A 15,308-nucleotide genomic window follows, 5' to 3' on the forward strand; every position below is an offset into this window, starting at 1 on the left:
CACATGTTGACACAACTGCTCTGGATATTAAAACAGTTTGCGCGGCTGTAATAAAATTCCACGCATTCTTAATTATTCGTAGTGGTTCAGGAGGCCGGAGGTACGAAGCACAAGTCTTGCATGTCAAGATTTGTGTTACATACTGAACCCTTTAAAGGTGGTCATTAAACCACCTTTTAATGAGGTGGTTTAATGACCACCTCATTAAAACCTACCTCGCATGCATATGCATTTTTTATATATATATATATATATATATTGTTTAAACAGTACTTAAACCAACTCAGCTCTCTTTGGATTTGAGTGGTTTGGCCATTTTGCACAGAAGACTCCAGACATAAACAGCAGGGGCGGATCTAGAAATATATATATGGTTTTAACACGAACAAACGGAGGTATTCCCTACAGCTGAAACCATAAACAGGAAGGAAAGGAGGATAGACGAGAATGGCATGATGGCAGGGAGGTACGAAAGAAAGAAAGAGAGGAAGAGAGAAAGAAAGAGAAAAAGAAAAAGAGAGAAAGAGAAAAAGAGAGAAAGAGAAAAAGAGAGAAAGAAAAAGAGAAAAAGAGAGAGAGAAAGAAAAAGAAAGAGAGAAAGAAAAAGAAAGAAAGAAAGAAAAAGAAAGAAAGAAAGAAAGAAAGAAAGAAAGAAAGAAAGAAAGAAAGAAAGAAAGAAAGAAAGAAAGAAAGGACATGAACAACATGGAGAGAAAGTGACGGGGGGAAAGAAACACGAGGAAAATTAAAGAATGAACAAAGTACGAGGAAGTAAAGGAGAAAAACGATCCCAGAACGACAGAATGAATTATACAAGGAAGCAAATAAAACTGGAAAAAAGATAAAAAACCAGGAATGGGGTGAGACAAGATGAGGGACAAAGAGGAAGAATAAGAAGAGGACAAAGTGGACAATGTTGGAAGGAAGTGAAGAAAGAAGGACAAACAAGTGATGGAGAGGTGGACAGAGACAGAGGTACAGGAGGAAGGAAGCAGCGAGGACAAATGAGGACATTTCCCCGTCCCATTACTGAATAAAATAAAGTCTCCACTGTGATCCAAAATGCAGACGTCACATTCATATTTCTGCAGCCTGCATCAGAACCAGCGTCTTCAATGCACTATTGATGAGAGCCGCTCCTGCGGTGCACAGCAGAGACGCACACGGGTATTTTTGACCATCTCTGGCCATTTGTTTGAAAGAATAAATTGTTGTCCAAACACCGTCTGCTCAGTGTGTTCTCATCATCTGGACCATCAATCCTTCAGTCTGCGAGCTTTCCCTCGGTTTCATGTCCACTTTCAGGCTTCTTCCTTATTTATCACTTACAGCCTGCTTCGCTGTGGCACAGCAGACCTGCTTTGACCTCATCTCTCTCTGTTTTCACCGTTTATCCCCCACTCACTTCCTCTTCCCCAGCCACTTCCTTTCAGTCTGAACTTAATGTCACCTGGGCTAAAATCAAGTCAAAAGTACAAGAAAAATAAATTAAAATCAAGCAACTTCTATCCAAGAATTATTTTGAATCAGCTTTGTCCTTTTTCTCAGTAGCATAGCGCTGACAGTGAGCAAATCCCAGATTATTTTATGGTTTTAAAGTCAAAAGTGGGATCGTCCAGTCAGCGATACCGTTCTACCGTTACCGTTCTATTTGACGTGCTGGACGGTCCAAACATGTCGCGATGGGCCCTCGACACGCCTCCACATAGACTGAGTGTAAACCAGACGCGGGAAACGCGTTTGGTGTGAACCTACTGTCAGAATAAACCTGTTTTTTCTTATTTCAAAAAAATACTTTGTGTTGCATTTAACATTTTGAACTGCAAGAAAATTATGTTGGTAATTTTACCCTGATGGAAAAATAAAACGGTTCCCATCTGGATCAACCGCCTGTGCTGGATGGATCGAATCTGAATCACTGAAAAAAAAACCCCAAAAAGGAATCAATCCAAGGTCAAATGTGCTCTGAGCCACACTTTGGAGATCCCTGCTACACTGTAATCACCCTCTATACGACACAAACATCCTCGTGCACTCCCAGCCATGACACCGACCCATCACACAGCATTTCCGGCTGTTTGGGCTTTCAAAGCTGCATCAAAACTTCAAGCCTGCAGCTGCTCCATCTTCTCATGTTTCCCTAAACCTTCACCCTTCTCACTTCTTCTTATTCCTCCACTCCATCCATCATTCTCAGTCCGTTCAATCCTTTCTTTTCCCCTTCAAAGCGCTCCTCTCTTCAGCGGAACGACGGATGAGAGGCCGCGGCCGTCTGTGGGAGCTGATAAAACCCCTCCTCTTACACGCACAGTGAAACCAAAGCAAACCCGAACAACGATGCAGATGCTCCGCTGAACCTGTAAACAGCCACAGCTCAAAAGCACACTGCAACAGATACACTCCAGTGAATCTACACCAGAGGGGAAGAAAAGGGTCAACACGGCTTCAAACACAAGGCGACACGCGAGCCGAGACAGGGGAACGCAGGACACGCAATGGACTCGTCTGCTGCAAAGCAAGAAACAGAAGAAGGGATAAAGCAGAGGATGCTGGGTGGGAGAGTGGGTAAAGACGGAGGAGCTGAGGATTTATGAGGGTCAGGAGGGAAAGGAACAAGATATACGAGGGGGAGACGGTGAGGAAGACAGATGACAGCAGCATGGAAATGAGGGATGGACATGCGAGACCTTAAGAGGGGGAGAGGAGACGGGCAGATGAAATAAGAAAGTTGATCAGCATATGAGCATTTATGGTAATAAAAACAGATTGAAGCTCATTAAAGAGCATCCGAGCTGCTTTAAACCCGGAAACCATAGAACCAGCGTTGCATCTAGAGATGCACCAGAAGTATGTGGACGACGGCCCATTTCTGTAAAGCTTTGGCCTCCAAATAACGGCTTTGTTCAACTTGGATCTCTATAAAAGTAGTAATGTGAGAAGAGACTTGAATAGTACTTGGATTAATTTGTAATCAATAATATATGCTAGAAGCATGTCACACCTCCTGAGTGAGTAAGCTGTCGTGTTAAATCAAAAGATAAAAGGGAAGAAATGACAAAAACCAAATGGCATTTAGCACAGAAAGCGTTTCTAAAACAGGATTTACTGAAAACTCTAGAGAATGCCGACTCTTAAAGCTGCAGGAGGCAACTTCTACAAAATTATGTTTTCATACATTTCTTAAAACCGTCACTATATCGTGACAGTATAATATGAGATTTAAAAAAAAAACAAGCTTTTCCACATCTGACAGTCTTAGTGCTGTCAATCACATTTGAGTATGAGCTGCTTATACAGTTTACCATTAAAAACCATTTATCTACCATCATTGGTGGCTATGCTAACTAGCCTGAGCATTCATGGTCGGCTCTCGTTACGTGCTAGGAAGACGCTGTAGCGTAGCAGAGCATGCGCGTACACGAGCATGACTGACAGCGCCAAGACCCTCCTCCTGACTGATTGGCTGTTTCTGACTGAGCTGTGCATTTCTGCAGTTGGAACCTCGATTCTTTCCACAGATTATTTCTCTCAAGCTAAACCATCAACAGTTTGAATATGTAAAAACATTTTTATAGAAGTTGCATCCTGCAGCTTTTAACTCAGATTTTTAAAATAATTTCTAAACCCAGCATATTTCATGACTGCAAAGTTTGAAAACTCAGAGGGATAAAACAGAGCAACTTCACTGTGCAACATTTAGCCTTTTTGTTATCAGTTGAATGTCTTGCTCTCTCTTGCTGCAACAATGGAGAAAATGCAGTTTTCTTTTAAATCTCTGCTTATTTCACCTCACTGATACTGGATATTACATTGGAGTTTAAACATTTATGTTTAATTGTATGTCATATATTTTTAAAATCAGTCAAAGCGAAAGTAGAAAACTAAAGGGGTTGTGGCTGCACACTGCCAGCCAGGTGGCTACTGTACTTTCCTTCACAACCAAAACAAAAGGCAACATTTAACTTTTTGGAAATAAATTTGGAAAACACAAGCCATGGTTTTTAAACTAAGCCGTCAAACACAGTTGTGTGTCAAAGTTCGCTATCGGAGCAGACAGCCCAACTAAACCAGGTGTTACCTGGTTGTTGCACAAAACAGGACGACAAACAGGTAAAATATTCAGCAAAAACCAGCTTACCTGAGAGGTATAGATGTATGTTCCATTTATTGGCAGCAAATTTAATCTTGCTGGTGAAATCTATACCAATCATGTACAACCTCCAACAGGGCATAAGACCATCCATTTCAAAAATACGGTCATGTTTCTCCCTGCAGGCAGCTGGTAGGAACTGCTTGTAATGCATTAAATGGTTTGCCAACCACTGTGCTTCTCTAGCTAGAGGTGCCAAGTTCAGCACAACTACCACCAAAAAATAAATACACTCCACATGATCCCGTGTCCGTTTCTGCAATCAATTTACTCAGGACAAGGATTACAAGGTGAACACTGCAGCCACAGGTGAGCTAAAGCTTTACTCCCACAACACATGCAAAGACGTACACACTGAACCACCGGACGGCCAACAGCTGAGGAACTAGGAGGAACCAAAGTGGGAGCTGCGGAAAAAATTACTTTCAACTGTTTTCAGTAGCAGCACTTGAGGTACAATTGATAAAATAGTTTTGGTAATTTCTCAAACAATTTGAATTTAATTAAGTTTAATGCCTGATAGGTTGTTATATATATATATATATATATTAAAAAGGATTTTGAAATATTTTTAATTATAAGTGTTTGAAAAACACCAGAGCACTGGTGAACCGTTTGAAAACTATTTTATGAAGGCCAAGTGAACAATATTTCTCCAAAGCAGCCTCTTCTGAGAGCAGTAATACTGACTTGCTACAGGAGATCCCTCCAGTTCACAGACATGAGACTTTACAACAACCAGTTGAACAAACAGATAACATGAGTTACAACATGTCATTTCTCTTTGGGATAAATAAGGAAAGAACTGTGATTTGTCAGTCAGGAATGTAAAAATGTAATATTTTTTGAATTGGTGACAGAACAGCAAACTTCTGCCGAATCACGCCAACTTTTCTAATTAATTCATAAAGCAACAATATTCAAAACATTTTTAATTTTAAAAAGCAGGCTTCTAAAACCTGACCTTGAAGTACTTTACATGACTGAGTACTTTCATTTCCTGATCAGTATGAAGATTTGGTGCAAATGTAACTCTGAAATCGACTGCCCACTGTTGCCACGTGCTTATTCAGGAAGACTGAATCCTGCAAAATCACTGACTGGGACTAATCAGTTTGAGAGAAAAGTTGATCAATTAGCATCAAACTAACTGCTGCAATGAAACTAAATGCAATTCTACTGGAATCATTTAAATAGATTTAAATGGACATTCACCCAAAATGTACCATATTTTATACTTGTTTAGTTTTACACTTCAATTTAAGATAAGCAGCTTAAATTGACCACTTTGAAACCAAAAGACAATTTCTGCTTTTAAGCAGCTGCAAATTCAATATAGAACCAGTTCATTCCATTTTACACGAGAAATGCTTATTTATTAAAAAAAAAATAAAAAAAAATCACAGCTTCTTCATAAGCTTTTATCAACACCGTTTTAAGTTGATTCAGTCGTAGGTGAAAAGAAATCTGAAAGCATTTCCTTTATAGACAAGCTTCAGTCGAATAAAAGCATCTTCAGCTCACGCTCACACTCCTCAGCTGCAAATAAACTGGCATGTACACTGTAAGCAGCAACCTATCCATTAATAATAGAATAACAACATTAGGTGCTCTGGGGAAGCAGTGGCCTATTTGAGCCACAGTTCTGTCTAACAGGATTAGATTCCTCAAACAAGCTCAATTAATTCCTGGTTATTAATTCACACTTCTCCTCTGCAGTCATAAGGAAGCCCACCCTGCTGATGGGCAAGCCGGCGCTCACCACCGACGCCGCACTCTGCATTATAACACCTCCTGCTAGAGTCACCGCTTCAGAAACACGGGCATGCTCGTGCTCTTGTCTGACTAATGTAGGACTACTGGAGGACACGGGGGAGTTTTTACAATAGCTGCTGGAGAAAATAATCCTCAGAGCCTCCTTTAGCTGCTCCGCTGTGCTATTAGCATGCAGAGTCACTTGTGTGCCAATCCGTCTCTGCAGCCCGGCGTTCTCAGAGGAAACATGAGAGCGTTGTCACTTACGCCAATTAAAAGTTGTGACTTTCCCAAGAAAATGAGGTCAGATTTATGTTTCGATTATGGTTACTATTCTGTGTTCTGCTTTTCTGCTTTGGTAAACAAAGGCCTTGTAAGAATCAGCTTCAAAAACTAGTATAATTCATAACTGGGATGGACTCAACATTCGTTAACATATTTAGCCATTATGTGGTAATTTTAGACTTTCATTAATCAAACACTTTCAACTTAAAGACATTGACTTCCATGTCTAATGAAATTTTAATTTGAACCTTATGCTTTTTGACGTCTTATCGGATGGAGCAGCTGTACGTGATAATTTGACGGAAAGCATCCCATAGGTGAAGGAAATATTTTGAGTTTTAGCTTCACAAGACAGCAACTATTTGGAGTCGCATTAAAGTTTGTTTTTGAACTCCATCCAACTCTCGTTCCGCCACAAATTAGATGGCTCCAGTGTCCTCAAATAAATTAATGAACCTGTCATTCACCTTGTAATGGAGAAAAAACAGGAAACGGAGCAGACTTAAAAACCGGCTGACTGCTCCCACCGTCCGTCATGCATATTAAACATATTTTAGGTAAATCACGTCCTACAGTTGCTAAAACAGCAAGTATTTAGTCAAAAGCTTTCCTGAACACTTCCTGATTAATTAATTTTGGTTGTCTTGTGTATTTTGGGAGCAACTTTAATTTTTTTTTTCACTCTATTTACACTAAAATGTGTAAATAGAGCAACTTGTGTCTCCATTTCTTTTCGTGCTATTAACTAATCAATGTGTTTTATAATTTATTTGTACAGCACATTTCAGCAGCAAGGCATTTCAAAGTGCTTTACATCATAAAAACACAGTCATAGAAACAAAGTCAACATTACATTTTGCACATCATATTATTGATTAATGTTTTATGGTTACGTTTCAAAATCAACTCTACACAGCTGGGTTTTTAGTCTAGATCTAAAGGAAGTCAGTGTTGCAGCTGTTTCACAGTTTTCTGGAAGTTTGTTCCAGATTTGTGGTGCATAGAAGCTGAATGCTGCTTCTCCTCATTTGGTTCTGGTTCTTCACAGCAGAACCAGAACCTGAGCGGTCTGGAAGGCTGGTACAACAGCAGCAGATCTTTAATGTGCTGTGATGCTAAACCGTCCAGTGATTTATAAACTAACAGCAGTATTTTAAAGTCTATTCTCTGAGCTACAGGAAGCCAGTGTTTAGAACTGGTGTGATGTGCTAAACTTCCTGGTGTTAGTCAGAACGGCGGCAGCAGCGTTCTGGATCAGCTGCAGCAGGAGGATTTTTTTAGCTACTGAACATGGAAGGTTCCCCTGCAGCAGTCTGTACTACACTGAATCTGAAGAAGCTTCTGACTGAAGGTGCTTCCTGAAAAATGATTCCTGGTGTTTCATATTTAAATAACTTGTATTCATCCTCCAGGACTGAGTAAATTTGCAATTTCACCAATTTACAAGTATAAATTGGGGAAAAGCAATTATTTGTTTTTGACATTTTTGCCCCCCAAAAAAAGAAAGAAAAGAAAAAAAATATTTATTCATTAACTCCCAAAAATTGACTTTGGACAGGATGAACAAGAAACCCAGCTTTGATATTTTTTTCTAAGAATAAAATAATTCAAAAAAAATAAATACAACTTTTATTTTGAGACTTAAATTTAAAAGTCAATTATTCAAGTGCCAATGACTTAATTATGGAAGAAAAAGAATTTACTATCAAATAATCCTGATTATGTAGCGCTGGATTTGGAAATGTGTTTACTGAATTTAGACAATTCATACTCAGTTTTATTCCTACATTTCCTAATGGATCATTTTCAGCTTAAATTAAATAACTGCACAGCTTTAAATCACCAAAAAAGAGACTTTTAATACATAAACAATAAAACCAAGAACAGCAATGTGTCATTTAAACACCTTGTAGCCAGAAGCTACATTTCTCTGCAGACGCATCACATTTATTACATTTTTATGGACACATTTGATTGCAATATCTTTTTCTACACATACTTTATAGAACTGATGGTGAGCATCAGGTAACTGGATATTATAGTGCACAGAAACTGAATTTGTTCTGAGATACCCATGAAAAAATAAATTAAAATACATAAAACATGACTGAGGTTAGATCTGAAGATGGAAGCCAGAATGAAAGGATAACAAATAGGGTAGCTTCAGATGAAAATATGAAGGTACATTATACAAACAAGAGTCAAGGTACACATCAAGAAGAGAAAGAAGGAAAAATCCGATTTAGAAAATAAGGGAGGATGAAGGAATGAAGGCCTAGGAAGGTGTAAACAAAAAGAGGGTGTCCAGGAAGACCATGAAAGGAGAAAAAATGAGAGATGGCAAGGATGTCGGAGCGAGAGTCTATAGAAGATGTACAAATAAATGAGACTAGGAGAAAGAATAAGATAAAATGACAGAGCAACAGTGTTAAGAATTTGATGAAAGAAAAAGAATGTGAGAAAGAAAAAAATGCCCTGCAAAAATAAATCAGTAGCAAGATATGAGGAGCAAAAGAAAAATAACAGGAGGTGCAATCAGTGAGGAAAGAAAAGGTGCCAAAAGACAGGAAAAAAACAGAGCAGGGACGATGATGGGATGAATGAAATGTGAAGCTTGAACTATCAGATGTGAAGAAGGGAAAGGGAAACAAAATGAGAAATGACAAGGTGAAAGAAAGCTTGTATGGGAAAATGAAAGTAGAAAGGATAGATGGGGAGTGAAAAAGCAATGGTGGAATGATAAACAGGAGGAGCGAGGATGGATTAGCTGGGAGAGCCGCCTTAGCAACAATAAGCAAGAATGTCAGAGAGCTAGTCAACAGCGGTGACCTTCTGCCTCAGCAGCAGGTCTCCAACACGACACATCAGTGAGCGACGGCAGGCAGACAACAAGGCATTGGTACCAAAACAGCAGCTACAAATTATTCAAAGATACTCACTGGCAATTAAAATGGTTAGTGACAGAGTCTGTCCCCAATAAGATGTTCCTACAAGTTTTAAATTATGCCAACATGGCAAAGCAAACTCTTCAATGATGTAATTCCCTATGATAAAGACGAGTAGGGAAAACGTTAAATATTGAAGGCTAGCGATGCTAACAGTACAAGCTAACGCTACAACACTAATGAAAGAGAGGAACTTGAAAAAGTTAGACAAGCTTTTCTATCTGCAGCAGTGGAATAGTAAACCTCCTGGTTGACTTTAGCTGGCGCTAAATGAATAATGTTCACAAATCTTTGCCAATATTAATATTATAAAAGAAAAAAAACACCATAATTGTGCAATTGTGGCGTTTCCATTAAGAAAAGAAATTAAAATCACCTGTGTCATTAAAAATCATGACAGCAACGGAAAAATAGTTACATAAGATGCATTAATATTTCAGCCATGGTGCTCAGGATCATCAGCCATAAGACGAGACATCAGCGTCAAGCCCATCGCAGGAACTGGGAGCGGCTACGTATGCGACAATTGCCAGCAATTTTACATTAGAGCCATGGATTCAATATGTCTGAATGTTAACTTTTTATGAACTGTGCAAAGCTGTAAGAGCTCTGATGGAGCCAGCAGCACAGCGCCGAAAACCCCCAAAAACAAACCATCATCCTCCCACAACTTCCCGTCACCTTTATCGTATTCTCCAGTACAAACATCCGACATCACGTGACTTCATCCTAGCGCAAAAATTTCTCGAAGATCAAGTTTTTTCAAAATTGCAGTGTTTCCATTAGGCAAATTTATTTTCATAATTTCCATTTGTGCAACACTGGTTAATGGACACTCAGCTGCTATCCGTTTCAACACTGGCTTCCAATGACACGGTTCTGTTGGTTTGATGGCCATCAAGATTCGATTCCCTGCAGCAAAGTTCCAAGTGCCGCTCAGTGGAAATGAAGCATAAGAGTCTGTATTGACAAATGACTCGTCTAAAATCCCTTTGGGAAAGGAGAAATATTTATTGAGACCATCCTGATGCCCAACTTCACAACTAAATGTGATTTTTTTTTTAGGCTTAAACAAGCATTTGGACGTGTCCTGGCGTGCATCTTAACACCAAACACACAAGCAGATAATGGAGCGGAGCATGAAGCTGAAAGAGCAATGAGGGAAATGTCACTTCACATAATTACTTTGGTGATGAACTACAGGCTACATTGTATTGCACTGAATTGCAATGTACCTTAACCTTAAGACTGTGTGTGTGAGAGAGACCACCTTAATGTTTTCATTTCACATAGAGGACAAATGCGACATCCACATCTTTTCATTTACACAGCAGGAGAATATACAACCACTCTGTGCACAAACACACTCTGCATGAGTAAATCAGCTCACGCTGGAGGAACAGCATGTGTGACCTTCTCAAAGTCAAAGATCGTTTTAGAAATTACGCCCTGTGTGCGGCTCTGTGTGTCTAACAGCTGCAGTGCAGGTGGCTTACCCTCCAGCAGGTGTGTGTGTGGGGTTTAATACCTGCTCAGGGGTCCTGGAGGTTATCGGCATTAGCGGCTAACGTGGTTCTGCCACATCTCTGGGTTATTACATTTATTCACCACATTCTTACTTGTCGAACAAAGGAATTAGCACTTCCTGTCCAGGAAGATTAAAGTTTAAAGTAATCTTAACTTTATCATCTATCGTTTACGTTTCCGCACTGTACAGATCAAATGTGTTCGAATGGGTCGTTTACAACCCATCAAATATGGAGTGGCAACACCATTTCTTTGGGATCATTCGCTATTCTATTTTTATGCTAACATGTAAAATTATTAAACCAAAATTATTTCTTTGTAGCTCTTCTCCAAGCAGGCAAAATTATTTTTAAGTCAAGTATGATTCAAAATTTTAAACCTGATAGAATGATAAAAAATCCTACTTAAATGAATGGTTTTAATATACCATCGTCAATCTAAACTTAATATTTAACCATTAACATAACATTGACCAAGAATTAAGTTAATTAACATTAACCAAGAACATCTGAGGTTATGAATGCTTGGATCTCAAAACAGGAGGTTATATCCAAGCATCTCGTTGATTCGTAGCTCTGTGTTTTTGAACGATTTTACATATGGAACAGGTTGTAGCCACTGTGTTTTTCCCCCTAACTTTTAGTGCTGGATATTTGGTCACCACAGGGGTAAGGAAGATTTTTAATAAGATTCTTCCTGGGGTAACTTTTGACACCGCTAGTTACAAGGATGAGTCCATTGAGTATGACGTGTTTGATGCCTATTTGTTCAACCCTTCCCCGATTGTTAAGCAAACTTCCCCGGCTGGGAAAGTTTGCGGTGAGTCAGACCATTGTGGGAGTTTTCAGGCCGATCCCTCAGATCGGTCTGAAAACTCATTTCAGACGGCGCTGTCTGAAAACTCATATCGGACGGTTCTGTCCGAAATGAGTTTTCAGACAGATCTGACCCCGGCTGGGGAAGTTAGCGGTGCAAAGGAGGCCGTTGAGACTAAAAGCTCAACCTCTGCGCCGACAAAAGCAGCACTGGAAGACCGGACCCCAGAGACAGCTGTACTAGGGGAAGATTTGGCCAATCTTCCAAAACAGCAAACGTCCCCGGCTGAGGACGTTTGCTCTGGAAAAAGGAGACCGGACTACCAAACTTTAACTTGGTAGTCCGGTAACAGTTGCAAAGGGTTAATAGTTTGAGTCATGCAGAACTGATTTGACCGTTTCCATAGCAACCATCAGAAGCAAGACTTTCCCCCAGAACTGCAGTGACTCATAGTAGCTATGACCTCATCTATGACATAGATCAAAGAACATCTGAGGTTATGAATNTATGACCTCATCTATGACATAGATCAAAGAACATCTGAGGTTATGAATGCTTGGATCTCAAAACAGGAGGTTATATCCAAGCATCTCTTTGGTTCATAGCTGTGTGTTTTTCAACGATTTTACGAATGGAACAGGTTGTAGCCACTGTGTTTTTCCCTCTGACGTTTGGTGCTGGATATTTGATCACCACAGGGGTAAGGAAGATTTTTAATAAGATACTTCCTGGGGTAACTTTTGACACCGCTAGTTACAAGGATGAGTCCATCGAGTATGACGAGTTCGATGCTTATCTGTTCAACCCTTCCCCGATTGTTAAACAAACTTCCCCGGCTGGGAAAGTTTGCTGTGGCCCATCAGGCCATTGCGGGAGTTTAGACTCAAATGGGTCTGAAAACTCTCAGCAAACTTCCCCGGCTGGGAAAGTTTGCTGTGGCCCATCAGGCCATTGCGGGAGTTTAGACTCAAATGGGTCTGAAAACTCTCAGCAAACTTCCCCGGCTGGGAAAGTTTGCTGTGGCCCATCAGGCCATTGCGGGAGTTTAGACTCAAATGGGTCTGAAAACTCTCAGCAAACTTCCCCGGCTGGGAAAGTTTGCTGTGGCCCATCAGGCCACTGTGGGAGTATAAAGACAAATGGGTCTGAAAACTCACCGCAAACTTGCCCGGCTGGGAAAGTTTGCGGTGAGTCAGACCATTGTGGGAGTTTTCAGGCCGATCACTCAGATCGGTCTGAAAGCTCATTTCAGACGGCTCTGTCTGAAACCTCCTATCGGACGGTTCTGTCTGAAATGAGTTTTCAGACAGATCTGTCCCCGGCTGGGGAAGTTAGCGGTGCAAAGGAGGCCGTTGAGTCTAAAAGCTCAACCTCTGCGCCGACAAAAGCAGCACTGGAAGACCGGGCCCCAGAGCAAACGTCCCCGGCTGAGGACGTTTGCTCTGGAAAAAGGAGACCGGACTACCAAACTTTAACATCTGTGCTGCAAAAGAGGGCAAAAGAGGAGGATATCTATGGTGTTAGAGCTCTCAACAAATCAAAATACGCCGCCTGCAAAACTTGCGAGGACAGGGCTAAATATCAGCCCAAACGTCAAGATAGAAATTGTTGTCTGTTATCTTAACTTGATAACTTGACCGAGCTATAGTCCTCAAGATTTAGTCATTGTCCCCAAGTTAAATGTGAGGTGAAGCCACAGTTCTCGGGACATTCTCAAAGAAAGTCCCGAGACATTCTTTGAGATAAATTACCTCTATCTCCACATTTATGAATGTTGGAATGAGATTTATTTAGTAAAGTTGGGGAAACACATGTTCTCAACCAACTGTATTGGATTAACTTGGATTGAGTATTGATAGATTGTGTCTGTGCCTTCAGACAGGCCCTCTGCCATTCCTCGACTGATATATTACATATCAGATCTTCAGNCTTTAACATCTGTGCTGCAAAAGAGGGCAAGAGAGGAGGATATCTATGGTGTTAGAGCTCTCAACAAATCAAAATACGCCGCCTGCAAAACTTGCGAGGACAGGGCTAAATATCAGCCCAAACGTCAAGATAGAAATTGTTGTCTGTTATCTTAACTTGACAACAAGTTAATATCTTGAGGACCGAGATATAGTCCTCAAGATTTAGTCATCGTCCCCACGTTAAATGTGAGGTGAAGCCACAGTTCTTGGGACATTCTCAAAGAAAGTCCTGAGACATTCTTTGAGATAAATTACCTCTATCTCCACATTTATGAATGTTGGAATGAGATTTATTTAGTAAAGTTGGGGAAACATATGTTCTCAACCAACTGTATTGGATTAACTTGGATTGAGTATTGATAGATTGTGTCTGTGCCTTCAGACAGGCCCTCTGCCATTCCTCGACTGATATATTACATATCAGATCTTCAGACTATGCCTTTCTTTTGGGTTCTGAGGATGTCTGGGAGCGGGCAGTTGGTACAGCTGTTGCCTTGCAGCAAGAAGGTTCTGGGTTCGATGCCCGGCCCCGGTCTTTCTGCATGGAGTTTGCATGTTCTCCCTGTGCATGCGTGGGTTTTCTCCGGGTACTCCGGTTTCCTCCCACAGTCCAAAAACATGACTGTCAGGTTAATTGGCCTCTCCAAATTGTCCCTAGGTGTGAGTGTGTGTGTGTGTTTGTTTGTTTGTCCTGTGTGTCTCTGTGTGGCCCTGCGACAGACTGGCGACCTGTCCAGGGTGACCCCCGCCTCACCCTTGGAACGATAGCTGGAGACAGGCACCAGCAACCCTCCTGGCCCCTCTAAGGGACAAGGGTGTAAAGAAAATGGATGGATGTCTGCGAGCTCTCTTTGATGTTATTATAGAAGTGTGATATTAGGCACATCTTCAAATGATAATTCGTTGCCAATTTTTCTACAGAAGTAAGAGTAGGTAATGTTAGAGATTTTTGGATACTCAAGACAAAACTTCTAATTTGCAGAAATTAAAAAATATATATATTTGGGATGTTGAATTTATGTTTTAAATCTTCAAAGCTGATCACAATCCCTTTATCAAATAAGTCTGCGATTTTGCATAAGCTTTTAACATGTCATGTTTTAAAACCCATATCTTTCCTGCCTGGTTCAAATGACATATTGCCCCAGATCGGGGAAAATTGGGATAATATTGGTTTTTCATTTTTGAATTTATGTACATCGTACCATACTCGAATAGTGTTTTTAACAAATGGGTTTGAAGTGTTTTTTAGTAACTCTTTGTATTTCCTTGAGTATAGATATAAGCTTAGGGGCAAGGGAGTGGTGTTTGTATTTTCTATATTAACCCACAACAGAACAGTTGGTGAAAACCAGCAGGATGCACTAGAGAGCTGAGTTGAGTGTTGTTCCAAATTAAGTTAAGGTTTTTTTTATTTTAGTTAAAAAAAACCGTCAGGAGGATTAAGGGGTATAGCCTGGAAAAGATATAAGAATTTAGGAAGTACATTCATTTTAAGTATATTTATACGGCCAATCATAGATTCCTCGACTGATATATTACATTTCATATCTATCAAGTGATTCCATTATTTAATTAATCACTGGTGTGTAGTTAGTGCGAACCAGGTCATCTATTTTTGGAGTAGTTTTAATGCCCAAATAATTAAGGCTGTCTTTTGCCCCTTGAAATGCAGTGTGAATTGGCGGATTGCGTCTTTCAGCCTGATTTAAAAATAGGATGGCGGATTTAGCTTCGTTAAGTTTATAACCGGAAATATAACCAAACTTATTGATAGTTTTAAGTAGTTGAGGGATTGAGCACTTCAGTAGACAGCATTAAAATAATGTCATCTGCAAATAGTCCAATTTTAGATTCAAT

General features: G+C 40.2%; 1 protein-coding gene and 1 long non-coding RNA gene across 2 annotated transcripts in view; both read right to left on the reverse strand.

Moving 5' to 3' along the window:
- The window catches only part of LOC103154086 (pyruvate carboxylase, mitochondrial-like), a 192,055-nt gene that overhangs the window by 48,277 nt on the left and 128,470 nt on the right, over nt 1-15,308 (reverse strand). The gene's annotated exons all lie outside the window — the stretch shown is intronic.
- The window catches only part of LOC107833363 (uncharacterized), a 20,088-nt gene continuing 16,607 nt past the window's right edge, over nt 11,828-15,308 (reverse strand). Inside the window, exon 3 of the long non-coding RNA XR_001659103.1 lies at nt 11,828-11,902. This is a non-coding gene — a long non-coding RNA (uncharacterized LOC107833363). The remainder of the gene's footprint in view (nt 11,903-15,308) is intronic.

The sequence above is a fragment of the Poecilia formosa genome, unplaced genomic scaffold (genome assembly GCF_000485575.1).
Source record: "Poecilia formosa unplaced genomic scaffold, Poecilia_formosa-5.1.2 Scaffold373, whole genome shotgun sequence".
NCBI lineage: Eukaryota > Metazoa > Chordata > Actinopteri > Cyprinodontiformes > Poeciliidae > Poecilia > Poecilia formosa.